Here is a 13,098-nt window from a genome sequence, read left to right as displayed (position 1 = left end):
AAATTCCCTTTATGAACTTCAGAAAAATAATGGAAAAATAGTAGCAACCTGTGTTCATCAGCATGGGCTATGTGAACACATATTGGAACACGGAGGTAGTGAAATGCTGCTGCTGAAAATAAACGCTGTTTGACAAGGAGCCAAATGCATTTTCTTTCCTTGTTGTGTCTGCCCCTGCCCTCCTTCCATTACAACTGGGCTTTCAGGTTGAGGTTATGTCTCTTTAAAAGACAACAGAGACATCAGATATCATTTCTTTGCATTTCATACAATTCTATGTTAAAGTTAGTAGGTAGACTTTCAACTCAGATAGGTAGGATTTTACATACAAAATCAATTATGTAGAGACTTGATTTTACAGAAAGTCAAAGAAAAGCCAAGAGGAGGATGTGATAAAACAATTTTTGTTATTTATTAAAGGGGAAATTGCTTTGTAAAATTGTGAGTGGGTAGGATAAAACAGAGAGAAGAAGATGAGATAAAAACCAGGGACCCAAATGTCATGGTGGCTTCCTTGTTACAATGCAGATAGACATAAGAGGCTTGGCTTTGACCCCTGGGTCAGAAAGATCCCCTGGAGGAGGGCATGGCAACCCACTCCTGTATTCTTGCCTGGAGAATCCCATGGAGACAGAAGCATGGTACAGTCTATAGGGTCACAGGAATTAGACACGCGAAGCAACTTAGCACGCATGCATGTTTTAAACAAGAAGACATAGGGATAACTTCACTTGGCAAATTTAATGCTTAATCCTCAGTGGCCATGAGAGCTCAGCAATGTATAGAGATGTGTGAAGGAAAAGAAAATGTTTGGCATTTATTGCTACGCTTAATATTTTCGTATATCTGTGTAAACCTTTAATCCAGCTGCATTTACATTATGTAATCATTTTTTAAATGCTGGAACAGAGCACATCGATATAAAACACTTTGTCACCTTGAAAGTTTATAATGAAAAGAAGGCCAAGGAATATTTTCTATAGCATGAAAAATTTGTGGAAAGAAACAGTACAAAAATGTATACATCAAAGTTTAAATCATGACCTGTAGGTGATGGCATTATGCGTAATTTTTCCTCTGTGATTCTTTTAGCTTCCTATACATTTAAAAGGTGCTATTTAAAATCAATTCTATCAAAATATTATTTACATATAATGAAGGGCAGAGATTTTAGGTACACAGTTCAATCAATTTTTACAAATGTATAAAGCCATAGAAACATCATTCTTATTAATGTCATGCAGTATTTGTGTGCCTTTGGATTTGAAATATACCTTCTGCCTCAAACATTGATGTGATTTCTAGCACCAGAAACTTCACAGAATTTGTTTGGCTTCTTTGGGCAAAATGAAGTCTATGAAATTTATTCACGGTGTTTTGTGTATCAGAAATTCATTTTTAGAAGTTTCTAGCTAGTATTCAACTATATAGTTCATCTATTCACCTATTAAAGGATATTTAATTGCTAAATAGCATTTACAATTCATTTTAATTAGTTCCTCTAGAGACTACTATTAATATATGATGTTTTAAATTATTACAGTCAGAATTATGTTGAAACATGTTACACGTCACTCTTCAAAAATGGTATTTGACAAACATACAAATGCTATACACCTTGTACTAGTTTAATTTCATTTGCTCCATTCTTTATGCTGTGGTTTCCATATATTTAATTCTTTATAGGTTATAGATGGATATTAACAGTGCTATTATTTTTGTTTCAAACCTTCATTTTTCTTTTAAAGAAATTAAAATAAGAAAAATCCTATTCTTTTTTATTAGGCACAGGTTAATCTTTCCTGGGCTTTTCTATTCTTTATGTAATCAGTTCCCACCCTGTACTATTTTCTTTCAGCCTGGGAGAGCATCCCTCTAACATCCATAAGAAAAAGACACACTGGCGGCACACCCTTCAGGTCTCATTCCTCTAAACTCGAAATTGTTTTCTTCTCATTTTGTAGAATATGTGCATTTGATGTGTTATCAAGTCCTGTCTGACTCTTTGGGACCCTATGGACTGTAGCCCGCCAGGCTCCTCTGTCCATGGGATTCTCCAGGCAGAACACTGAAGTGGGTTGCCGTTTCCTCCTCCAGGGGAACTTCCCAACCCAGGGATTGAACCTGCATCTCCTGCATTGGCAGACGGATTATTTACCACTGAGCCACCTGTGAAGCCCCTGAAATATGTTCACTAGACTTAAAGTTCTTTGTGGACAATCTTTCCCTCTGTTCCCTTTCCCCTTCCCCAAATTCCAGTTCTTTAAATATGGACACTCTTTTTGTCTTCTGACCTCCATTGTTTCTAATGAAGAATCAATTGTTGCTATATATATATTTTTTTCCTTTTGTATATGACATGTCATTTACCTCTGGGGGCTTCTAAGGTTTTTCTTTTACTTTGATTGATTTTTATCAACATGACTGTGATGTGAATAGATTTGGTTTCATTTTTACTTATTCTCCTGGAAGTTACTAAACTTGCAGGGCCTGTACATTGATGTTTTTCACCAAATTTGGGAAAAATTTGGTTACAACTCCTTGAAATATTTTTCCTGCCCCATTTTCTCTCTCCTCTTATTATAAAACTCTGTGTCCATAGGTCAGGGAAGATATTTTTTATTTCTACCCTATTTCTCTGCTTTTCCCAGTGGTTTATTTCTATGAATGACTTAAAGTTTATTGACTTTTCCTAATGCTATTTCTAATCTTTTATTAATGTCAAATAGTGACTATTTCAAAATTTCAGAAGCTATAATTTTCCATTAGTTTTTATTTCTATTCATCTTAAAAAGATAATTTCCATTTCTTGGCTGCAATTCTTCTCCAGGTCACTTATTAAGAGCTATTTTTGGTTAAATCCTTCAACATATTTAACAGCAGCTTTAAAGTCATTGTCTGCCAATTTTAATGCTGGGTCATTTCCCTTGGATTGACATTTTTCATGATCATGGGTAATATTTTTCCTGCATTTAGTATGCATAGAAAAAATTTAAATTGTAAGCTGGAGTATATATTGTGGAGTTTGGGCCATGTTGTCTTCCTTAATAGAACACTGAGTTTTTTCTGACAGGCAATTGATTCCTGGAAGGTTTCATTCATCCTACTGAAGCTCTGCTTAGTGTTTGCAAAGGTGTGTCTAGAGTAGCTTTATACTGAGACATGGTTCTTAAGAAACGCCTGAAATGTGGCCATCCTGTGGTTTCAGCTAATGTGTTCAGTATATTAACAAGGCCTTTCGCTATCACTGGGCCAATGTTTCATATTATTCTAAAATATCTCCATAATACTATCAACCCAGAAGCAGTCACTCGGATAGACATTACAGAATCTCACACTGAAGATACACAGGCTAGGACTTGTCCAGGGGTCTGGGGTTTCTCTGGTGGCTCAGACGGTAAAGAATCTACCTGAATGCAGGAGACCTGGGTTCAATCCCAGGGTCAGGAAGATTTCCTGGAGAAGGAAATGGCAACCCACTCCAGTATTCTTGCTTGGAGAATTCCATGGACAGAGGAGCCTGGTGGGCTACAGTCCATGGGGTCACAAAGAGTCGGACACGACCGAGTGACTAGCCCTTAATCACCTACATATGGTACTCTGTTACCTCTTCCTCTCCGCGCTTCTTTGCTACAATTCAGGTGCTTCTGCAGCCCTGCACTTGGACCTTTGCCTCCTCAGCTTAGAGGGACCACTGAACTGTGTTTGGGTTCTAATTCTCTGTGCTGTGGTTTTGAAAGAAGTTTTATGTATATATAGCTATCAGTTTAGTTTAGTTGCTCAGTCATATTCGACTATTTGTGACCCCATGGACTGTGGCATGCCAGGCTGTATCCATGTGTAGAGTGTTCTCTTGTGTTGTTGGAAGAGGGTGTTTGTTATGACCAGTGAGTTCTTTTGGCAAAACTCTATTAGCCTTTTCCCTGCTTCATTTTGTATTCCACGCTCAAACTTGCCTGTTACTCCAGGTATCTCTTGACTTCCTACTTTTTCATTCCAGTCCCCTGTGATGAATAAGACAACATTTTTGGTGTTCTAGAAAGTCTCGTAGGTCTTCATAAAACCGTTCAGTTTCAGCTTCTTCAACATTAGTGATTGGGGCATAGGCTTGGATTACTGTGATATTAAACAGTTTACAGACCATGCTTTGCAGAGAGCATTGTAAATCTTGGGCCTTACCTCTTCCCTCTCGGTCAAGAATTGCAGTACTCTGTGTCCTATTCTGGGCTTCCCAGGTGGTGCTAGTGGTAAAGAACCGGCCTGCCACTGCAGGAGACAGAGAGATGCAGGTTTGATCCCTGGGTTGGGAAGATCCCCTGGAGGAGGGCACAGCAACCCACTCCAGTATTCTTTCACGGAGAACCCCGTAGACAGAGTAGCCTGGAGGGCTATAGTCCCTAAGGTCGCAAAGAGTCAGACAGGACGGAAGTGACTGAACAGGCACACATATGACTTGTTATCCAGTGCCTAAAAGTGGTAGCCTTATATATTTTGTCCAGTTTTTATTTAATGCAGGGACAGAAGTCTGGTACCTGTTAATCTAACATGCAGGAAGGAGGAATTTTTCAACTGAGTATTACTTTTAGAAATTTATTTTATTGAAGTATGGTTAATTTACAATGGTGTGTTAATTTTTGCTATTTAGTGAAGTGATATGCACACACATGCACACACACATGCTCTTTTTCACATTCTTTTCCATTATGATTTATCTAAGGACATTGGATAGAGTTCCCTGTGCCATACAATAGGACCTTGTTGTTTACCACTCCATATATAATAGCTGACATCTGTTAATCCTGAATATCACTCTATCCCTCGCTCACCCTTTTCCCCCTTGGTAATCACAAGTCTCTTCTCTGTGTCTGTGAATCTACTTCTGTTTTGTAAATAAATTCATTTGTGTAATATTTTTGATCCCACATGTATGTGATATCACATGGTATTTCTCTTCCCCTTTCTGACTTACTTCACTTAGTATGATAATCTCTCAGTCCATCCACATTGTTGCAAATGGCATTATTTCGCTTATTTTTGTGGCTGAGTGGTATTCTATTGTATGTGTGTGTGTATACCACATCATCTTTGTCCACTCATTTGTCGATGGACTTTTAGGTTGCTTCCTTGTCTGCCTGCTATGAATAGTGCTGCTATGAATATCTGGGTGCACGCATCCTTTTAAAAAATATATTTATTTTAATTGGAGGCTAATTACTTTACAATACTGTGGTGGTTTTTGCAGTACAATGACATGAATCAGCCATGGGTGTACATATGTTCCCCATCCTGAACCCCCCTCCCACCTCCCTCCTGATCTCATCCCTCTGGGTCATCCCAGTGCACCAGCCCTGAGCGTCCTGTCTCATGCATCGAACCTGGACTGGCGATTCGTTTCACATATGGCAATATACATGATTCAGTGCTATGTATCTTTTTGAATGATAGCTTGGTCCTGATATATGCCCAGGAGTGGGATTGCTAGATCATATGGTAACTTTAGTTTTAGTTTTTTGGGGAACCCCATACTATTTTCCATAAATAAAATAAATTTACAATCCCACTAACAATGTAGAAGGGTTCCCTTTACTCCACATCCTCTCCAACATTTATTATTTGTCAATTTTTTAAATGATGGGCATTCTGACTGGTGTGAGGTGATATCTTATTGAGTTTTGATTTGCATTTCTCAGTTGGGTACTATCTTTGATGATAGAAATCTACGTAAGTTTTATTAAACTTTACTGCATATGCCACTTGGTTATAGGAGAGCCTTGAGTTGCAAGGTGGAGAATTCAGTATTAGTTTAGAGATATGGGTCTGCAGCACTGACAATTTTTTATGTTGATATGAATTTTGTTTCTGATTTCAGATTCTTTCTCTGTTATTCCCAGAGAAAGATTATACAATTATCTTTACAGTGTGACAGAGATCTTCACATGGACAGTTCAGGATCAAGGCAGGAAATGACCAGCCTGTGTTGTCCCTATAACAGGAAAATTGATTTTATTGTGTTCACTGTGAATGGTTAGGAAAAAAATAAGAGAAATGTTGTAGGCAGCCTTTTAAACTGCCCAGCGATATGAACCAAATAATCCTCTTCTTATCCCCTCTCCCTCTTTCCTTCTAATTCTTTCCTTCATTTTATGTGCTTATTTTTGTCTTTTGTCTTTAAAGTTTCTAGTCTTTGCCCTATTTCTCCTTGCTTTATATACTCTATTTGACCTTTAGCCACTAGATCAGGGATATAACTAAAGATGTTTTAAAACATCTAAATCAGTTTCTAAATCAACAGTGAATGGTCTTCTTTTTGACAAGTTATAGGAAGCATCCATCTATTTAAGCCTCTGAGTCAGATCTGGAAGAGCAATACCTGAAAAAAGAAAGATGTCTGTTTATTTTAAAATGTTAAATCAAGCAATTCTTAATTATGCAATTGATTTTCAGTATGACTTTCATAGCACAATATATCTATTTGCTATTGTTGTGGAACACTTTCAGAAATTTATAGAGAATTTTGATTTTTTTTAATTTTTATATGTATTGTTTCATGTTATAATACTTTGGATATTTGCCCATCAGTCTCCTGGCAGTGGGGCATCAAAACACAAAAGTTTGAGTTACTAATTTTAATACAATTCTTTTGCTTTTAGTTTCTCTGCATACTACCCATTTTGGCATTTTCCCCATTCGAAGAAAAATAACTCTAGGGTCTGTCAACTGACATGCCAGTGAGCCTTCCTATACTGAAATATTCCTGGAAAGATCTATTCATGGGACATTGACTCAACGCTACACCACTGATCAGCTTCAAAACTAAATTCTTCTCTCAGATACACATTTACACAGCTCCTATTCTCAGTCATATCAAATTTTAAATGGTGCCTGAAACTTCTGATACAGTAAGAAACAGGGGAAAGTGCATGGAACATGGAATCAGATAAACCTAGATTTGGTTCTTGGCTTCATTGCTTGCAAGCTCTGTAGGCCTTCTAACCCACAGATTTCTCACTAGTAAGATTCAAATCGTAAATATCATTCATATGTCCTACACAGGTACATACCTTGAAGAATTTATGACCCAAGGTAGGACCCAAGGTAGATTCTTTATAAAATCTAGTCACTTAACTATCAGGAAACCTGGAAGTAATAGATTCTCTTTTCACTGGAGTTGATTTGTCAAACAAACTCTTCTTTTTTTTTTCCAAATAATTAATGTTGTCTTGAGAAGAGATGTTCAAGCAGGTTTTAGAAAAGGCAGAGGCACCAGAGATCAAATTGCCAACGTCTGCTGGATCATGGAGAAAGCAAGAGAGTTTCAGAAAAACATCTATTTCTGCTTCATTGACTATGCCAAAGCCTTTGACTGTGTCGATCACAATAAACTGTGGAACATTCTGAAAGAGATGGGAATCCCAGACCACCTGACCTGCCTCTTGAGAAACCTGTATGCAGGTCAGGAAGCAACAGTCAGAACTGGACATGGAACAACAGACTGGTTCCAAATAGGAAAAGGTGTACGTCAAGGTTGTATATTGTCACCTTGCTTATTTAACTTCTATGCAGAGTACATCATGAGGAACGCTGGGCTGGAAGAAGTACAAGCTGGAATCAAGTTTGCCGGGAGAAATATCAATAACCTCAGATACGCAGATGACACTACCCTTATGGCAGAAAGTGAAGAGGAACTCAAAAGCCTCTTGATGAAAGTGAAAGAGGAGAGTGAAAAGGTTGGCTTGAAGCTCAACATTCAGAAAACAAAGATCATGGCATCTAGTCCCATCACTTCATGGGAAATAGATGGAAAAACGGTGGAAACAGTGTCAGACTTTATTTTTTGGGGCTCCAAAATCACTGCAGATGCTGATTGCAGCCATGAAATTAAAAGACGCTTGCTCCTTGGAAGGAAAGTTATGACCAACCTTGATAGTATATTAAAAAGCAGAGACATTACTTTGCCAACCAAGGTCCGTCTAGTCAAGGCAATGGTTTTTCCCGTGGTCATGTATGGATGTGAGAGTTGGACTGCGAAGAAAGCTGATCGCCGAAGAATCGATGCTTTTGAACTGTGGTGTTGGAGAAGACTCTTGAGAGTCCCTTATACTGCAAGGAGATCCAACCAGTCCATTCTAAGGGAGATCAATCCTGGATGTTCATTGGAGGGACTGATGCTAAAGCTGAAACTGCAATACTTTGGCCACTTCATGCGACGAGTTGACTCACTGGAAAAGACTCTGATGCTGGGAAAGGTTGGGGGCGGGAGGAGAAGGGGACAACAGAGAATGAGATGGCTGGATGGCATCACCGACTCTGTGGACGTGAGTTTGAGTGTACTCCAGGAGTTGGTGATGGACAGGGAGGCCTGGAGTGCTGTGATTCATGGGGTCACGGAGAGTCTGACACGACTGAGCGACTGAACTGAACTGAACTGAGAAGAGAGCCCATGCCACCCTTTATGTAGTTGGAGCCAGCAGGCTATCTCATATTAACCAAGTCATGTGGGAGTGACATTGGGCATTTCTCAAAGGAAAACAGATGTTTGTTTTGCAAATGTCTGAATTCTTTACTCTGCTGTAGATCTCATTCAAAAGTCACATTTTAGTAGGCTTTTTTAAAGTCATTTTTAAAGACAGACCATAGGCTCTAAAGTCAGAGGTAAACTGAATAAAATTCTCAATGTTTGTACTTCCTAGTCGCATGCCATCGCTCAAGTTGCCTATTCTTCATGAATCTCATCTTTCTTCCTCATTAAATGGGAATAACATCACCTGCTTTGCAAGATGTTTGTCGTGATTAAATGAGGTAGCATATGTAAAAATGTTCACCCTTGATTGTCAATCAAATATTAACTGCCTTTCCACTTTTCTCTTCTGCCTCTGATCTATGTTACTGAATAACAACTTGAAAGATTTCCTGGAATTTAGAAACCAATGTGCTCAGTCTTACGACCAAAAAAAAAACAAAACAAAACAAAAAAAAGTATCTTGCACTTTGGTTGGGCTTCCCTGGTGGTAAAGAGTCTGCCTTTCAATGCAGGAGATGCAGATTCAGTCCCAGGGTTGGGAAGATCCTCTAGAGAAAGAAATGACAACCCACTCCAGTATTCTTGCCTGGAAAATCCCATGGACAGAGGAACCTGGTGGGCTAAGGTCCATGGGGTTGCAAAAGAGTTGGACATGACTGAGTGATTAAATAGCAACACCAACAACAAAATTTGGTCATTTGTGTTGGTCTAACAATCCATACAATTTCTGAATCTGAATTTTAATTTAAAAGTTTAGTATGAAAACCTACATGTGATTGAAACTGTGTACATAGAATAATTTTAAAACATTTTTCATTGAAACTATTTATGCCATTGTGGCATTTCTCTTAATGTTATTAAAAAGAATACTTTCACTGCAAACTGTGAGGCCCAACAAAATCTCTCCACTCCTTTTGGCCACACACTTGGGAAAATTTGTGTCATGCCTAGATTCTTACTAATGTATTAAGATGCCCTGTGTGATATGTGTAACATAAGGGCACAAAGTTTTTGAATCAGTCATAAGGAGAAAATGAAAAAACCTGGATTGCTCTTAGGGACTTTTCTGACTGTCCCCAGTTAGGCTTTAAATGGCAACCCACTCCAGTATTCTTGCCTGGAAAATACCATGCACAGAGGATCCTGGTAGGCTACACTCTCCATGGGGGCGCAAAGAGTTGGACATGACTGAGCGACTTCACTTTCACTTAAATTACAATATCGAATACCTTGATAAATGTACACGTTGAGATTATTTTTTACCTATCTTGGGTGTTCCAAGGGGTCAAACCGTGTTAATCATTCCAAAAGGAAGTGAATTTTAGCATTGAAATTTTACATAGGAGACGGGTTTCGTGATAAAATAAGGTAAAACTTATCTCTTTTTCCTGGAGCTGAATCACAGTTTGGTCTACAAATGGAGCCATAGAGATGACCAGAGCCTTTCTGACAACGGGGATGGGAACGTGCACTTGGTTCCAGGGAGGCAGCCCAGATGGTGCAAGAGACTGCCATTTTTTTTTTTTTTAATTGGACCACTAGCGCCACCTATAGTTGCTTTACATTGTTGTGTCATCTTCCGCTGTACAGCAAAGAGAATAGATGTAGCCTCTCTTTTTTGTATTTCCTTCCCAATTAGGTCATCAGAGAGCATTAAGTAGAGTTCCCTGTGCCTTATAGAAGGTTCTCATTAATTCTCTATTTTATACATGATAGTAGAGAGTATATGTCAATTCCAGTCTCCCAATTGATTCCACTCCTCCCCTTTCCCTGCTTGGCGTCTATAAACTTGTTCTCTATGTCCGTTTCTATTTCTGCTTTGAAGATAGGTTCATCTGTACTGTTGTTTCAAAGAGCCATCTCCTTTTTTTTTTATGGTAATACAACAGAATATTACCATAAAAAGAAGATGGCTCTTAAAGGAACACTGGGAGTTGTCTGCACTTTGGCAGTTTGTTGTAAATCAATCTGTTTTGCTTGTTGCTTTTCCTTTATCCCTGTACCATCCATGAAGTGAAGTAGGTCAGAAAAGAAAAACACATATTGTATATTAATGCATATATATGGAATCTAGAGGGCTTCCCTGGTGGCTCAGATGGTAAAGAATCTCCTGCAATGCAGGAGACCTGGGTTCGATGTGGGTCAGGAAGATCCCCTGGAGAAGGGAATGCCAACCCACTCTGGTATTCTTGCCCGGAAAATCCCATGGACAGCGGAGCCTGGCAGGCTACAGTCCATGGGTTTGCAAAGAGTTGGACATGACTGAACGACTCCTCCACTTCATGGAATCTAGAAAGATGATGCTGATGAACCTATTTGCAGGGCAGTGATGGAGATGCGAAGGAAATGGCAACCCACTCCAGTGTTCTTGCCTGGAGAATCCCAGGGACAGGGGAGCCTGATGGGCTGCCGTCTATGGGGTCACACAGAGTCGGACACGACTGAAGTGACTTAGCAGCAGCAGCAGCAGATGGAGATGCAGACATAGAAAGCAGACTTGAGGTCACAATAGGGAAAGGAGAGGGTGGGACCAGTTGAGAGAGCAGCATGGGAACACACACATCACCGTATGTAAAATGGACAGCCAGGGGGAACTTGCCGTATGACACAGGGAGCTCAACCCCGACCACCTAGGTGAGTGGGAAAGGACGGGAGACAGGGAGGTTCGAGAGGGAGGGACATACATCTACCGAGGACTGACTCATGTCGATGCATAGCAGGGAGCAGTACAATATTGCAAAGAAATTATCCTCCAATTAAAAATAAATAAGTTTAAAAAAGAGTAATAGAATAATCTGCTTTATTTTGTGAGAGATTAAGAAGGGCATATTCCATCCTTGGAAGAATATAAGAAAGGAATAGCTACACTGTTTCTCCAGAGACAAGAGTAGCCATCACACCTAGGTAACCAGCAAGGGCAGCTGTGAACACTGAAGTGGTGAACTCTCAGAGGTTTTGGCAGCAAAAGTAATCAGCGGTGGCCCATCAGGAAGAGAAGAAGAGCTGGGCTGAAAGGACACAGACACACTTTTCTGGAGAGGGTGTCATGGAAATCGCTGACAAAGCTGTGAATCTTCTAGTTACCAGCAAGGAAGGCAATGGAGGCTCTTATTTTTGGAACTTGAATTACACATAGGCTGGTTTGAATTGTCATTTGCGTATTTATAGAAAGAATTCAGAAAACTCAAATAGTTCAGTTATAAAAAATAGTTAATATATTTTATGTCAATCTTCAAAGTGGAGTATTTTAAGCAAGATCATAAATACTCGTAATCCTTGCCACTAGGAAAATAATTTTGCAAATTTGGAAATTCATATAAACAAGTTAGAGTGGGAAGAAAAGACCAAAGAAATGGAATGACAGGACTTTGATATCAATGAGAGGAGAATGGGTACAGGTGGGAGAGGAGATTTCAGAGCAGCTCTTTGGTGAAAGTCATAGAATAGAGTTTGTAAAGATATTTGAACTAAAGAGAAGGTACACATTTGAAGCATTTGAGTAGTGTAATTAATATTACTTTAAAAAAGCTAAAGTTTGTTCATTATCTTTTAATCAGTTTACCTCCATGTTCAAGGTCAGGAGGGGTGGCCGTGAGGAGATACCCCTTGTCCATGGTAAGAAACAGCGGCTGTGCCTTGCTGGAGCAGCCGTGAAGAGATACCCCATAACCAAGGTAAGAGAAACCCAAATAAGATGGTAGGTATTGCGAGAGGGCATCAGAGGGCAGACACACTGAAATCATAATCACAGAAAACTAGTCAATCGGATTATATGGACCACATCCTTGTCTAACTCAATGAAACTAAGCCATGCTGTGTGGGGCCACCCAAGATGGGCGGGTCATGGTGGAGAGGTCTGACAGAATGTGGTCCACTGGAGAAGGGAATGGCAAACCACTTCAGTATACTTGCCTTGAGAACCCCATGAACAGTATGAAAAGGCAAAATGATAGGATTCTGAATGAGGAACTCCCCAGGTCGGTAGGTGCCCAGTATGCTACTGGAGATCAGTGGAGAAATAACTCCAGAAAGAATGAGGGGATGGAGCCAAAGCAAAAACAATACCCAGTTGTGGATATGACTGGTGATAGAAGCAAGATCCAATGCTGTAAAGAGCAATATTGCATAGGAACCTGGAATGTTAAGTCCATGAATCAAGGCAAATTGGAAGTGGTCAAACAGGAGATGGCAAGAGTGAACGTCGACATTCAGGAATCAGTGAACTAAAATGGACTGGAATGGGTGAATTTAACTCAGATGACCATTATATCTACTACTGTAGGCAGGAATCCCTTAAAAGAAATGGAGTAGCCATCATGGTCAACAAAAGAGTCCGAAATGCAGTACTTGGATGCAATCTCAAAAACGACAGAATGATCTCTGTTCGTTTCCAAGGCAAACAATTCAATATCACAGTAATCCAAGCCTATGTCCCAACCAGTAATGCTGAAGAAGCCGGAGTTGAATGATTCTATGAAGACCTACAAGACCTTTTAGACTAACACCCAGAAAAGATATCATTTTCATTATAGGGGACTGGAATGAAAAAGTAGGAAGTTAAGAAATATCTGCAGTAA

The sequence above is a fragment of the Moschus berezovskii genome, chromosome 25 (assembly GCF_049115385.1).
Source record: "Moschus berezovskii isolate FMDL1 chromosome 25, NW_MosBer_1.0, whole genome shotgun sequence".
Lineage (NCBI taxonomy): Eukaryota > Metazoa > Chordata > Mammalia > Artiodactyla > Moschidae > Moschus > Moschus berezovskii.
The sequence above is the reverse complement of the archived record's forward strand: the minus strand, read 5'-3'. Positions refer to the sequence as shown.